General features: G+C 48.7%; 1 protein-coding gene across 1 annotated transcript in view; it reads right to left on the reverse strand.

The window, feature by feature from the left end:
• Positions 1–13,525, reverse strand: part of LOC144499967 (protocadherin-16-like) — a 502,287-nt gene that overhangs the window by 200,351 nt on the left and 288,411 nt on the right. The window lies entirely within an intron of this gene.

A 13,525-nucleotide genomic window follows, 5' to 3' on the forward strand; every position in this document is an offset into this window, starting at 1 on the left:
AGCCTCTGTTGCTAGGGGAAAAGAGGTAGACTTGATGAGTGGACGGGCTTTGTCCGCGTAATTGGGAACCCACTGTGCGTAGTATGAGAAGAAGCCTAAACATCTTCTCAGTGCTTTGATGCGAGTGGGCAGGGGAAGTTCGAGGAGAGGACGCATACGGTCTGGATCAGGGCCAAGGACCCCGTTTTCCACCACGTATCCGAGGATAGCTAGGCGGCGCGTACGAAATACACACTTCTCCCTGTTGTCGGTCAGATTCAGGTGAGATGCAGTGCGTAAGAATCTAAGAAGGTTGGCATCGTGGTCCTGCTGGTCATGGCCACAGATGGTGACGTTATCCAGGTACGGGAAGGTAGCCCGCAGTCCGTTCTGGTCTACCATTCGGTCCATAGCACGCTGGAAGACCGAGACCCCATTCGTGACACCAAAAGGAACCCTTAAAAAATGGTACAGGCGACCATCCGCCTCAAAGGCCGTGTATTGTCGGTCCTCTGGGCGAATGGGGAGCTGGTGGTAGGCAGATTTTAAGTCGATGGTGGAGAACACCCGGTACTGCGCAATCTGGTTGACCATGTCAGATATGCGCGGGAGGGGATACGCATCCAGCTGCGTGTATCTATTAATGGTCTGACTATAGTCTATGACCATCCGGGGTTTGTTCCCATTCTTAACCACCACGACTTGCGCTCTCCAAGGACTAGCGCTAGGTTGGATGATCCCTTCCTTGAGGAGCCGCTGAACTTCAGATTGAATGAAGATCCGATCCTCAGCGCTGTAACGCCTGCTCTTTGTTGCGATGGGCTTGCAGCCTGGCACGAGATTCTGGAATAGGGAGGGTGTGGTAATCCTAAGCGTTGAGAGACTACATGTGGAGCGCGGTGGGCAATTTAGAGGCTGCGGGTCTCCCACTGAAAGCGGAGGGAGTGGCCCATCGTACTGCAGGGTTACAGTCTTCAAGTGGACCATAAAATCTAGTCCGAGGAATATTGGCGCGCAAAGGTGCGGTAACACAAGGAGCCTGAAGTTCTCGTAAACCGTGCCCTGCACCGTCAGATTGACCATGCAACTCCCTAGCACAGTGACAGACCGGGACCTTGACGCCATCGAAATTGTCTGCTTGACAGTCCGAATCTGGAGACCACACCGCTTCACGGTGTCCGGGTGATTGAAGCTCTCCGTGCTCCCGCTGTCAAACAAACAATAAATCGGGCGTTTGTTTACCTGTATGTCCATCATGGACTTGTCGAGTCTGTGAGGCTTGGCCTGGTCCAGGATGATCGACGCCACCGTTGGTTCATGGGCGCAACTGCAGGCAACTGAGATGGTTGATGACGGCCCCTGCTGGTCATTCGCGGTCGGTGCCGACCAAAATGGCTGCCCCCATAGGTCGCACGTGGACAATGGCGCCAAAACCTGCGGCCCCTGCAGGTCGCACGTGTCTTGCGACTCCGTCGTTCGGAATGGCGACGTCCTGGAATCGCACGTGGTAGAAGACCTTGAAGATGCAGAAGACAAGGAGGCCGGCTCCGGGGAGTCACACGCCGCACTGCTGTTCTTGGATGGAAGTTTGGACCGGCATACCTTGGAATAGTGCCCCTTCTTGCCGCAGGCAGAGCACAACACCGCTTTAGCTGGACATCGCTGCCGAGGGTGTTTCACCCCCCCCACAGAAGTAACACCACGGGCCACCTGGAGCTGCTGCCGTCGTCAGGTCCGAGGCTGGGAACGCAATCGCGCAGGTTTTCGGTCCCGCTGAATAAAGTGGAGTCTGCGACTGCCCCTGCCACACTGTCTCCACGTGGTCGTCGGGGTACATCGCCAGACTTTTGGAGGCCGTTTCTAGAGCGTCAGCTAACTCTATGGTTTTAGTGAGATCGAGGTTACCTTGCTCCAACAGCCGAAGGCGGATGTACGACGAGCCGATTCCCGCCACGAACGCATCTCGAGCTAGGTCGTTCATGTACTGGTCTGCCGACACTGACTTGCAGTTGCAGGCTCTGGCTAGCTGCTGAAGCTCGCACGCGTACTGTTCCGTCGTTTCGCCGGGCTGCCGCCGTCGAGTGGCTAGAAGGTATCGAGCATGGATCTCATTAAGCGGTTTGTTGTATCGCTTCTTGAGAAGCTCGAGGGCCCCTTTGTAGTCGGTGGCCCCACGGATCGCTAGGTATACAGCGTCGCTTAGCCTCGCGTGGAGGACCCGGAGTCTGTCGGCGTCGTCGGTGACCGCTGTGGAGGCGTCGAGGTAATCTTGGAAACACTTCAACCAGTGGTCGAAAGTGTTTGATGCTCCCGCCGCACGTGGGTCCAACGTAAGCCGTTCGGGTTTAAGCATTTGCTCCATGTTTTCTTTGTCGTTTATTTTCTCAAAAAAAAAGAATTTACTTGTTGGCAATAAAATTGATGCGCGATATAACACACGAGAGGTGTGATGTACTCGGGAAATAAAGGCTTTTATTGCCAACAATAACAGAGCTACTATATACAATATACGATCCCAGACTAAAGGGTCACCAGGCAGAGCAGTGACCTTTATACCTCTCCCAGGAGGCAGAGCCGACTGGGGTGTACCATAAGGACTATATTAACAGGTAGAACAGCCCAACCCTAACCCCAACAGTAACATATATACAGACTCATAGTACTGGCCAGACCCTGGCTCAGCACTACCTGGTGGGAACCAACAATGGTTCACCACAAGGATCAACAAAGTCATCTATGTGCAGATCCACAAGAGATGGGTGAGATCCTAAATGAATATTTCTCATCAGTATTTAATGTTGAGAAAAGCATGGATGTTAGGGAACTTGGGGAAATAAATAGTAATGTCTTGAGGAGTGTACATATTACAGAGGAGGAGGTGCTGGAAGTCTTAAAGCGCATCAAGGTAGATAAATCCCCGGGACCTGATGAAGTGTATCCCAGGACGTTGTGGGAGGCGAGGGAGGAAATTGCGGGTCCCCTCGCTGAGATATTTGAATCATCGATTGTCACAGGTGAGGTGCCTGAAGATTGGAGAGTGGCAAATGTTGTGCCTTTGTTTAAGAAGGGCTGCAGGGACAAACCTGGGAACTACAGGCCAGTGAGCCTCACATCTGTGATGGGTAAATTGTTGGAAGATATTTTGAGAGACAGGATCTACAGGCATTTAGAGCTGCAAGGACTGATTAGGTTCAGTCAGCATGGCTTTGTGAGTGGAAAATCATGTCTCACAAATTTGATTTGAGTTTTTTGAAGGGGTAACTGTGGTGAACTTCATTTGTGCCTTTGTCCTGCCTGGACCACCGTTGTGTGTTTGTCATGCCTGGACACATCCCCTGCCAGCTCGGCTCCTCCCCTTGTCACCGAGTATAAAGGTGGATTTTTCCTCCCCCTTGTTCAGTTTGGGTCGGTTGTCTGTTGGGATGTGCTCCTGGTTCTGTTATGAATAAAAGCCTACAGTTGTATTGGCACACAAGTAGTCTTTTGCCTAATTGATAGCGCATCAGTAACCAAGAAGGTAGATGAGGGCAGTGCAGTTGATGTTGTCTGCATGGACTTTAGCAAGGCCTTTGACAAGGTACCGCATGGTAGGTTGTTGCATTAGGTTAAATCTCACGGGATCCAGGGTGAGGTATCTAAATGGATACAAAATTGGCTTCTTGACAGAAGCCAGAGGGCGGTTGTAGAGAATTGTTTTTCAAACTGGAGGCCTGTGACCAGCGGTGTGCCTCAGGGATCAGTGCTGGGTCCACTGTTATTTGTCATTTATATTAATGATTTGGATGAGAATATAGGAGGCATGGTTAGTAAGTTTTCAGATGACACTAAGATTGGTGGCATAGTGGACAGTGAAGAAAGTTATCTCCAGTTGCAACGGGATCTTGATCAATTGGGCCAGTGGGCTGACGAATGGCAGATGGAATTTAATTTAGACAAATGCGAGGTGATGCATTTTGGTAGATTGAACCAGGGCAGGACTTACTCAGTTAATGGTAGGACGTTGGGGAGAGTTACAGAACAAAGAGATCGAGGGGTACATGTTCATAGCTCCTTGAAAGTGGAGTCAGAGGTGGACAGAGTGGTGAAGAAGGCATTCGGCATGCTTGGTTTCATCGGTCAGAACATTGAATACAGGAGTTGGGATGTCTTGTTGAAGTTGTACAAGACATTGGTACGGCCACACTTGGAATACTGTGTGCAATTCGGGTCACACTATTATAGAAAGGATATTATTAAACTAGAAAGAGTGCAGAAAAGATTTACTAGGATGCTACCGGGACTTGATGGATTGAGTTATAAGGAGAAGCTGGATAGACTGGGATTATTTTCTCTGGAGCGTCGGAGGCTGAGGGGTGATCTTATAGAGGTCTATAAAATAATGAGGGGCACAGATCAGCTGGATAGTCAATATCTTTTCCCAAAGATAGGGGAGTCTAAAACTAGAGGGCATAGGTTTAAGGTGAGAGGGGAGAGATACAAAGTGTCCAGAGGGGCACTTTTTTCACACAGAGGGTGGTGAGTGTTTGGAATAAGCTGCCAGAGGTAGTAGTAGAGGCGGGTACAATGTAGTCTTTTAAAAAGCATTTAGATAGTTAGATGGGTACGATGGGTATAGAGGGATATGGGCCAAATGCGGGCAATTGGGATTAGCTGAAGGTTTTTTTTTAAAAATGGGCAGCGTGGACAAGTTGGGCCGAAGGGCCTGTTTCCATGCTGTAAACCTCTATGAGATCGGGGGCAATTTTCGAAGTGCCTAGCTAACGTGAACATGGGAGAGTTTCAGATCCGTTTTTTGGGTGAGTCCAAACTTCATTTCTTGAGTAGGAAATGGACTATACCATTTTCCAGCCATTAAAGGCAAGGCTTAACTCACCAGGAAGGCTGCTGCAGCAGCAGAGGGAGCCATTGTGCATGTGCAAACCAAGTAGCTTCACATGCACAATGGTAACCGTAAGTGCCCCCCATTGGAAATATCACCCCCGACCCCAACCCCGTTGCCTCGACTGATCACCCTCCCTCCCCCCTCCCACCGATCACATGCAGAGTGGTAGCTGGCTTCCCCCTCCCTAATCGACTAGCCCGCCTCCATAGACCCTGCCACTTCAGGCCCTGTCCATGGAGGCCATGCCCCCAAAGGCTTGCCCCCCCTCAGGCCCTGCCGCCATACGTCCCCCCCGTAGGACCCGCCCTCTTCAGTTCCCATCCCCACTGGCCCCACCCCCTCAGGCCCCACCACCCAGCACTGGCAAAGGGGCGAACCCCCCATGCCCTCAACCTCCCCGGGAACCTCAATGGCCTCTGGTTATACTGGTGAGGACAACAGGACAGTTCCCCGTTCATGGGGAGCAGGTGCTTTCCTCGCTGGAGAGAACCTCTCCCAGCGAGGCCATAAAGGCAAGGTGATTGCGTCCCAGGCTCACTAATTTCATTTAAATTAGATTTAGCAGATATTTAAATAATTTATTCAGCGTCTCGCCAGAAATTGGCAGGAGGCTGAACGTGCTGGAAATCCGCTGCCAATAAGATTGCGAGAGGCGGGAGATCGGGCGTGATTCTGATTTCTTGGTCCTTGTCTAGGATAAAACCACCCTCAATGGTGTTTCGACTTTTCAGGTGAAAACCTGAATAAATAATTTTCATCATTTTAAACTCCAAAAGTTTGTTTTATTGTTTCTTTTGTGTCACTGGTGACTCCAGCATGATGTCACCATCAAACACATCGTCCACTCCATTTCCCCATCAACATTCAGAAATGGCCATTCCCACCACAACATCCTGGTCCACTCCTCCATCATTCCCAACAACATATCGTTTCCATAGCATCTTCCCATCAAATCAGATCAGGTGCAGTTCCTGTCCCTTTACCTTCTACTTCCTGACTGTCCTCGACCTCAGACACTCCTTCCAAGTAAAACAGCGGATTACTTGAACTTATTTCAATGTTGTCTACTGTATTCACTGCTCACAATGCTCTTCACTGGGGAGAGTAAACGCAGACTGGGAGCCTGTTTTCACAACACCACAAGTTAATCAATAATGGTGATTCCTGTTGCTTGTCATTTCAAATCAAGAAATGACAAGCTCACATTTCTGCTTTAATGTTCCAGTGAAGCCCAGCTCGAAGGGCCTGTTTCCACACTGTAAACCTCTAACTCAAGTTGGAGCAGCCGCCCCTCCTCTGATTACAGTCTTTAACACCCTCTCATTTTTGATTTTTCCCCCAAGCCTGTATCTTGTTCTCATGTTTTGTTTTCAGACAGGGTTGGATTTTATTCTGTTATTAACACATACTCTGGTCCAATAAGTGTTCCTTTATTACTACCATTGCCTGGGCAGGTTGCACCTGAACATAGCTGGGGCTGAGTGCCTTGTGGGGCATTTTGCTAGTGCTGTTTGGACGGTTTTAAACTAGCTCAGCACGGGGTGTGGGAATCACGAGTGATGATGAGAGAGGAACAACCAAAATGAAAATACTGGGGAAATGGACAGGAAGTGTACAGGCAACAAAAAGTTAACAGGTCCGAGAAAGAGAGAAAGCAGCCAGCATGAAATCAAGGACCTCACGCAACCTGGACATTCTCTCTTCCACCTTCTTCCGTCGGGAAAAAGATACAAAAGTCTGAGGTCACCTACCAACCGACTCAAGAACAGCTTCTTCCCTGCTGCTGTCAGACTTTTGAATGGACCTACCTTGCATTAAGTTGATCTTTCTCTGCACCCTAGCTATGACTGTAACACTACATTCTGCACTCTCTCCTTTCCAACAGGAAGCAGAGAGTTGGAATAAATGGATGCTTTTCTGGTTGGCAGATGGTGACTAGTGGCGTGCCGCAGGGATCGGTACTGGGGCCTCAACTGTTTACTATTTACATAGATGATCTGGAGGAGGGGACTGAGTGTAGGGTAACAAAGTTTGCTGACGACACGAAGATAAGTGGGAAAGTGAATTGCGTGAAGGAAGCGGAAGATCTGCAGAGAGATTTGGACAGGCTGAGTGAGTGGGCGAGGATCTGGCAGATGGAGTATAACGTTGGCAAATGCGAGGTTATTCACTTTGGAAGAAACAATAGCAAATTGGATTATTATTTAAATGGAAAAAAATTACAACATGCTACTGTGCAAAGCGACCTGGGGGTCCTTGTGCATGAGTCGCAAAAACTCAGTCCGCAAGTACAACAGGTGATCAAGAAGGCACATGGGATGTTAGCATTTATTGCGAGGGGGATAGAATATAAGACCATAAGACCATAAGACATAGGAGCGGAAGTAAGGCCATTCGGCCCATCGAGTCCACTCCACCATTCAATCATGGTTGATTTCAACTCCATTTACCCGCTCTCTCCCCATAGCCCTTAATTCCTCGAGAAATCAAGAATTTATCAATTTCTGTCTTGAAGACGCTCAACGTCTCGGCCTCCACAGCCCTCTGTGGCAATGAATTCCACAGACCCACCACTCTCTGGCTGAAGAAATTTCTCCTCATCTCTGTTCTAAAGTGACTCCCTTTTATTCTAAGGCTGTGCCCCCGCGTCCTAGTCTCCCCTGTTAATGGAAACAACTTCCCTACGTCCATCCTATCTAAGCCGTTCATTATCTTGTAAGTTTCTATCAGATCTCCCCTCAACCTCCTAAACTCCAATGAATATAATCCCACGATCCTCAGACGTTCATCGTATGTCAGGCCTACCATTCCTGGGATCATCCGTGTGAATCTCCGCTGGACCCGCTCCAGTGCCAGTATGTCCTTCCTGAGGTGTGGGGCCCAAAATTGCTCACAGTACTCCAAATGGGGCCTAACCAGTGCTTTATAAAGCCTCAGAAGTACATCCCTGCTTTTAAAAGCAGAGAAGTCTTGCTGCATCTGTACAAGGCATTGGTGAGGCTGCAGCTGGAATACTGTGTGCAGTATTGGTCCCCTTACTTGCGAAAGGATATATTGGCCTTGGAGGGAGTGCAGAGAAGGTTCACCAGGTTGATACCGGAGATGAGGGGTGTAGATTATGAGGAGAGATTGAGCAGATTAGGTTTGTACTCATTGGAGTTTAGAAGGCTGAGGGGTGATCTGAAAGAGGCATATAAGATAATGAAGGGGCTGGATAGGGTAGAAGTGGAGAGATTCTTTCCACTTAGAAAGGAAGCGAGAACGTGAGGGCAGAGCCTCAAAATAAAGGGGGGTCAGTTTAGGACAGAGTTGAGGAGGAACGTCTTCTCTCAGAGGGTGGTGAATCTCTGGAATTCTCTGCCCACTGAAGTGGTGGAGGCTACCTTGTTGAATATGTTTAAGTCACGGATAGATGGATTTCTGATCGGTAAGGGAATTGAGGGTTATGGGGAGCAGGCGGGTAAGTGGAACTGATCCACTTCAGATCAGCCATGATCTTATTGAATGGCGGGGCAGGCTCGAGGGGCTAGATGGCCTACTCCTGCTCCTATTTCTTATGTTCTTATGTTCTTTCCTTCTCTATGAATGATATGCTTTGTCTGTATAGCACGCATGAAACAATACTTTTCACTGTATACTAATACATGTGACAATAATAAATCAAATCAAATCAAAGTAATGAAGTTGAAATCAGGGTTACTGTGCATGTATGTGAATGCACGGAGTATAGTAAATAAGACTGGGGATTTACAGGCACAAATTGCATTGTGGAAATATGATGTTGTGGCGATAACAGCGACCTGGCTCAAGGAAAGGCAGGACTGGGTGTTAAATATTCCTGGGTACAAGGTGTTCAGGAAAGAAGGAAAGGGAGCAGGATGGAGTATCGGTTAGGGAGAACATTGAAGTGCTGGGGAAGAGGATGTCCCAAAGGATCCAAGGACAGAATCTATTTGGCTGCAGCCAAAGAAAAAAAGGGTGCAATTCCATTGCTCTGTGTAGTTTATAGACCAGCAACTAAAATGAAAAAGAGTGGCTAAAGTAAACATTGCTCCTTTGGAGGACGAGAAAGGGATGTAATAACTGGAAATAAGAAAATGGCTGAGGTATTGAACAGGTATTTTGTGTCGTTCTTCAAAGTGGAAGACACAAATAACATGGCAGAAATTGATGACAGGAAGACTATGGCAGGTGAGAACTGAGAAACTATCATTATCACGAAAGAGGTAGTGTTGGGAAAGTTAATGGGACTAAAGGTAGACAAGTCTCCTGGTCCTGTTGAAGGTTTTTAAGGCAAAGATAGATAGATTTTTGAACAGTAATGAACAAAGAACAAAGAATAATACAGCACAGGAACAGGCCCTTCGGCCCTCCAAGCCCGTGCCACTCCCTGGTCCAAACTCAACTATTCTTTTGTATCCCTCCATTCCCACTCCATTCATATGGCCATCTAGATAAGTCTTAAACGTTCCCAGTGTGTCCGCCTCCACCACCTTGCCTGGCAGCGCATTCCAGGCCCCCACCACCCTCTGTGTAAAATATGTCCTTCTGATATCTGTGCTAAACTTCCCCCCCTTCACCTTGAACCTATGACCCCTCGTGAACGTCACTACCGACCTGGGGAAAAGCTTCCCACCGTTCACCCTATCTATGCCTTTCATAATTTTATACACCTCAATTAAGTCTCCCCTCATCCTCCGTCTTTCCAGTGAGAACAACCCCAGTTTACCCAATCTCTCCTCATAACTAAGCCCCTCCATACCAGGCAACATCCTGGTAAACCTCCTCTGTACTCTCTCCAAAGCCTCCACGTCCTTCTGGTAGTGTGGCGATCAGAACTGGGCGCAGTATTCCAAATGCGGCCGAACCAATGTTCTATACAACTGCAACATCAGACCCCAACTTTTATACTCTATGCCCCGTCCTATAAAGGCAAGCATGCCATATGCCTTCTTCACCACCTTCTTCACCTGTGACGTCACCTTCAAGGATCTGTGGACTTGCACACCCAGGTCCCTCTGCGTATCTACACCATTTATGGTTCTGCCATTTATCATATAGCTCCTCCCTACATTATTCCTACCAAAATGCATCACTTCGCATTTATCAGGATTGAACTCCATCTGCCATTTCTTTGCCCAAATTTCCAGCCTATCTATATCCTTCTGTAGCTTCTGACAATGCTCCTCACTATCTGCAAGTCCAGCCAATTTTGTGTCATCCGCAAACTTACTGATCACCCCAGCTACACCTTCTTCCAGATCGTTTATATAAATCACAAACAGCAGAGGTCCCAATACAGAGCCCTGCGGAACACCACTAGTCACAGGCCTCCAGCCGGAAAAAGACCCTTCCACTACCACCCTCTGTCTTCTGTGACCAAGCCAGTTCTCCACACATCTAGCCACCATGAGATCCAACCTTTTTCACCAGCCTACCATGAGAGACTTTGTCAAACGCTTTACTAAAGTCCATATAGACGACATCCACGGCCCTTCCCTCGTCAACCATTCTGGTCACTTCTTCAAAAAACTCCACCAGGTTAGTGAGGCATGACCTATCTCTCACAAAACCATGCTGACTATCGTTAATGAGTTTATTCCTTTCTAAATGCGCATACATCCTATCTCTAAGAATCTTCTCCAACAACTTCCCCACCACGGACGTCAAGCTCACCGGCCTATAATTACCCGGGTTATCCTTCCTACCCTTCTTAAATAACGGGACTACATTAGCTATCCTCCAATCCTCTGGGACCTCACCTGCGTCCAGTGACGAGACAAAGATTCGGGGGAAAGGGCGAGGCAGGGTAAGTTATTTTTATCCAAACCTATATAGGATAAGGGTAACTATGAATGAAAGGCCAGTTCGGTGCTTCCGGTGTGGGATGTGGGAGTTCCTGGAAACACCTAGCCTCCCGGAGGACCATATTTGCGCCAGGTGTGTGGAACTGCAGCTCCTGAGGGACCGTGTCACGGAACTGGAGCTGCAGATTGCTGACCTTGGTCTAGTCAGGGAGAATGAGAGAATAATAGACATGAGTTATAGGGAACTAGTTACACCGGGGCATCGGGAGGAAGACACGTGGGTCACAGTTAGGAGGAGTAAAGGTCAGAAGGGTAACGTACCAGAGAGTATTCCAGTGGCTGTCTCTCATAATAGGAAGGGCTCGGTGACAGGTGTGAGAGGGGAGGGGAGTGAGCAATTAGTGGAGGGGTCACCTGTGGTTGTCCCACTCCAAAACAAGTATATTGTTTGGATAGTGTGGAGGGGTAAGCCACAGTGACCAGGTCACTGGCACAGAGTCAGGCTCTGTGGCCCGGAAAGGAAAGAGAGGGGTTAGGAGAGCAATAGTGGTGGGGGATGTGTCGGTTAGAGGCACGGACAGGCGATTCTGTGGGTGCGAACGGGACTCCAGGATGGTAGTCTGCCTACCTGGTACTGGGGTAATGGATGTCTCCAAGCAGATAGGAGGCATATTAAAAGGGGAAGATAAAGAAACGGATGTCATTGTACACATTGGTGCAAATGACGTAGATAGGAAGAGCAGGGGGATCCTACAAGAGCAATTCAGGGAGTTGGGAAATAGACTAAAAAGTAGGGCCTCCAGGGTGGCCATCTCTGGGCTGCTCCCAATGCCTCGTGCCAGTGAGGCTAAGAGTAGGGAGTTAGTACAATTGAATGCTTGGCTAAAGGACTGGTCCAGGAGGGAGGGCTTCATTTTCCGAGATCAATGGGAAGTTTTCAGGAGAGGATGGCACCTGTACAAGAAGGACGGGCCAGAACTAAGTTGGAAGGGCACGAATATCCTGGCTGGGAGTTTTGCTAGTGCAGTTCGGGGGGGTTTAAACTAGTATGGCAGGGGGGTGGGGATCAAAATATTAGGTCTACAAGTGTAGAGGCTGGGGACGAGCTTGGGGCTGGGACAAGGCTGGCAAAGAAGAAGAGCACTCTGGGGGAGGATGACCTCACTGGGCCTGGAGGTCTCGAGTGCTTATACTTCAATGCAAGGAGCGTAGCAGGTAAGACAGACGAACTTAGGGCCTTAATGCTCACGAGGAATTTGGATGTGGTTGCGGTGACAGAGACTTGGTTGAAAGAGGGACAGGGCTGGCAACTGAATATTCTGGGGTACAAGTGTTTTAGGCGAGAGAGGAGGGGCCAAAAGAGGTGGGGGAGTAGCAGTATTAGTTGGAGAGCATATTACAGCGGTGCAGAGGGAGGACAATTCAGAGGGGTCGTGTGACGAGTCATTCTGGTTGGAGCTGAGAAACAGGAAGGGTGCAGTCATTATGTTGGGGGTGTACTACAGGCCCCCCAACAGCCCAAGGGAAGTGTAAGGACGGATATGTCAGGAGATACTGGATAGGTGCAGGAAAAATAGGGTTGTTGTAGTGGGAGACTTCAATTTCCCTGGTATAGACTGGAAATTGCTGAGAGCTGGGACTCTGAATGGGGAGGAATTTGTAAAATGCGTACAGGAGGGTTCATAAGAACATAAGAAATAGGAGCAGGAGTAGGCCATCTGGCCCTTCGAGCCTGCCCCGCCATTCAACAAGATCATGGCTGATCTGAAGCGAATCAGTTCCACTTACCCGCATGCTCCCCATATCCCCTAATTCCCTTATCGATCAGAAAACTATCTACCCGTGATTTAAACATATTCAATGAGGAAGCCGCCACCACTTCAATGGGCAAAGAATTCCAGAGATTCACTACCCTCTGAGAGAAGAAGTTCCCCCTCAACTCTGTTCTGAACCGGCCCCCCCCTTATTTTGAGGCTGTGCCCTCTAGTTCTGGTTTCCCTTCTAAGTGGAAAGAATCTCTCCACCTCTACCCTATCCAGCCCTTTCATTATCTTATATGTCTCTATAAGATCACCCCTCATCCTTCTAAACTCCAACGAGTACAGACCCAATCTGTTTAATCTCTCCTCATAAGCTGCACCCCTCATCTCCGGTATCAACCTGGTGAACCTTCTCTGCACTCCCTCCAAGGCCAATATATCCTTTCGCAAATAAGGGGACCAAAACTGCACACAGTACTCCAGTTGCGGCCTCACCAGTGCCTTGTACAGTTGCAGCAAGACCTCCCTGCTTTTATATTCTATCCCCCTCGCGATAAAGGCCAACATTCCATTCGCCTTCTTGATCACCTGCTGCACCTGCAGACTGAGTTTTTGCGATTCGTGCACAAGGACCCCCAGGTCCCTCTGCACAGTCGCACGATGTAATTTTTCTCCATTGAAATAATATTGCAATTTACTATTATTTCTTCCAAAGTGGATAACCTCACATTTGCTAACGTTATATTCCATCTGCCAGATCCTCGCCCACTCGCTCAGCCTATCCAAATCTCTCTGCAGACTTTCCGCGTCCTCCACGCAATTCGCTTTCCCACTCACCTTCGTGTCATCAGCAAACTTGAATACCCTAGATTCAGTCCCCTCCTCCAGATCATCTATGTAAATGGTAATCAATTGAGGCCCCAGCACCGATCCCTGCGGCACGCAGCTGTTCTTTGGAACAATATGTAGATAGCCCAACTAGAGAGGGGGCTATACTGGACCTAGTACTGGGGAATGAGCCCGGTCAGGTCTTCAAAGTTTCAGTAGGGGAACATGTGGCAAATAGTGACCACAATTCTGTTAGCTTTAGGATAGTG

Source organism: Mustelus asterias, chromosome 10, assembly GCF_964213995.1.
Source record: "Mustelus asterias chromosome 10, sMusAst1.hap1.1, whole genome shotgun sequence".
NCBI classification, from domain to species: domain Eukaryota; kingdom Metazoa; phylum Chordata; class Chondrichthyes; order Carcharhiniformes; family Triakidae; genus Mustelus; species Mustelus asterias.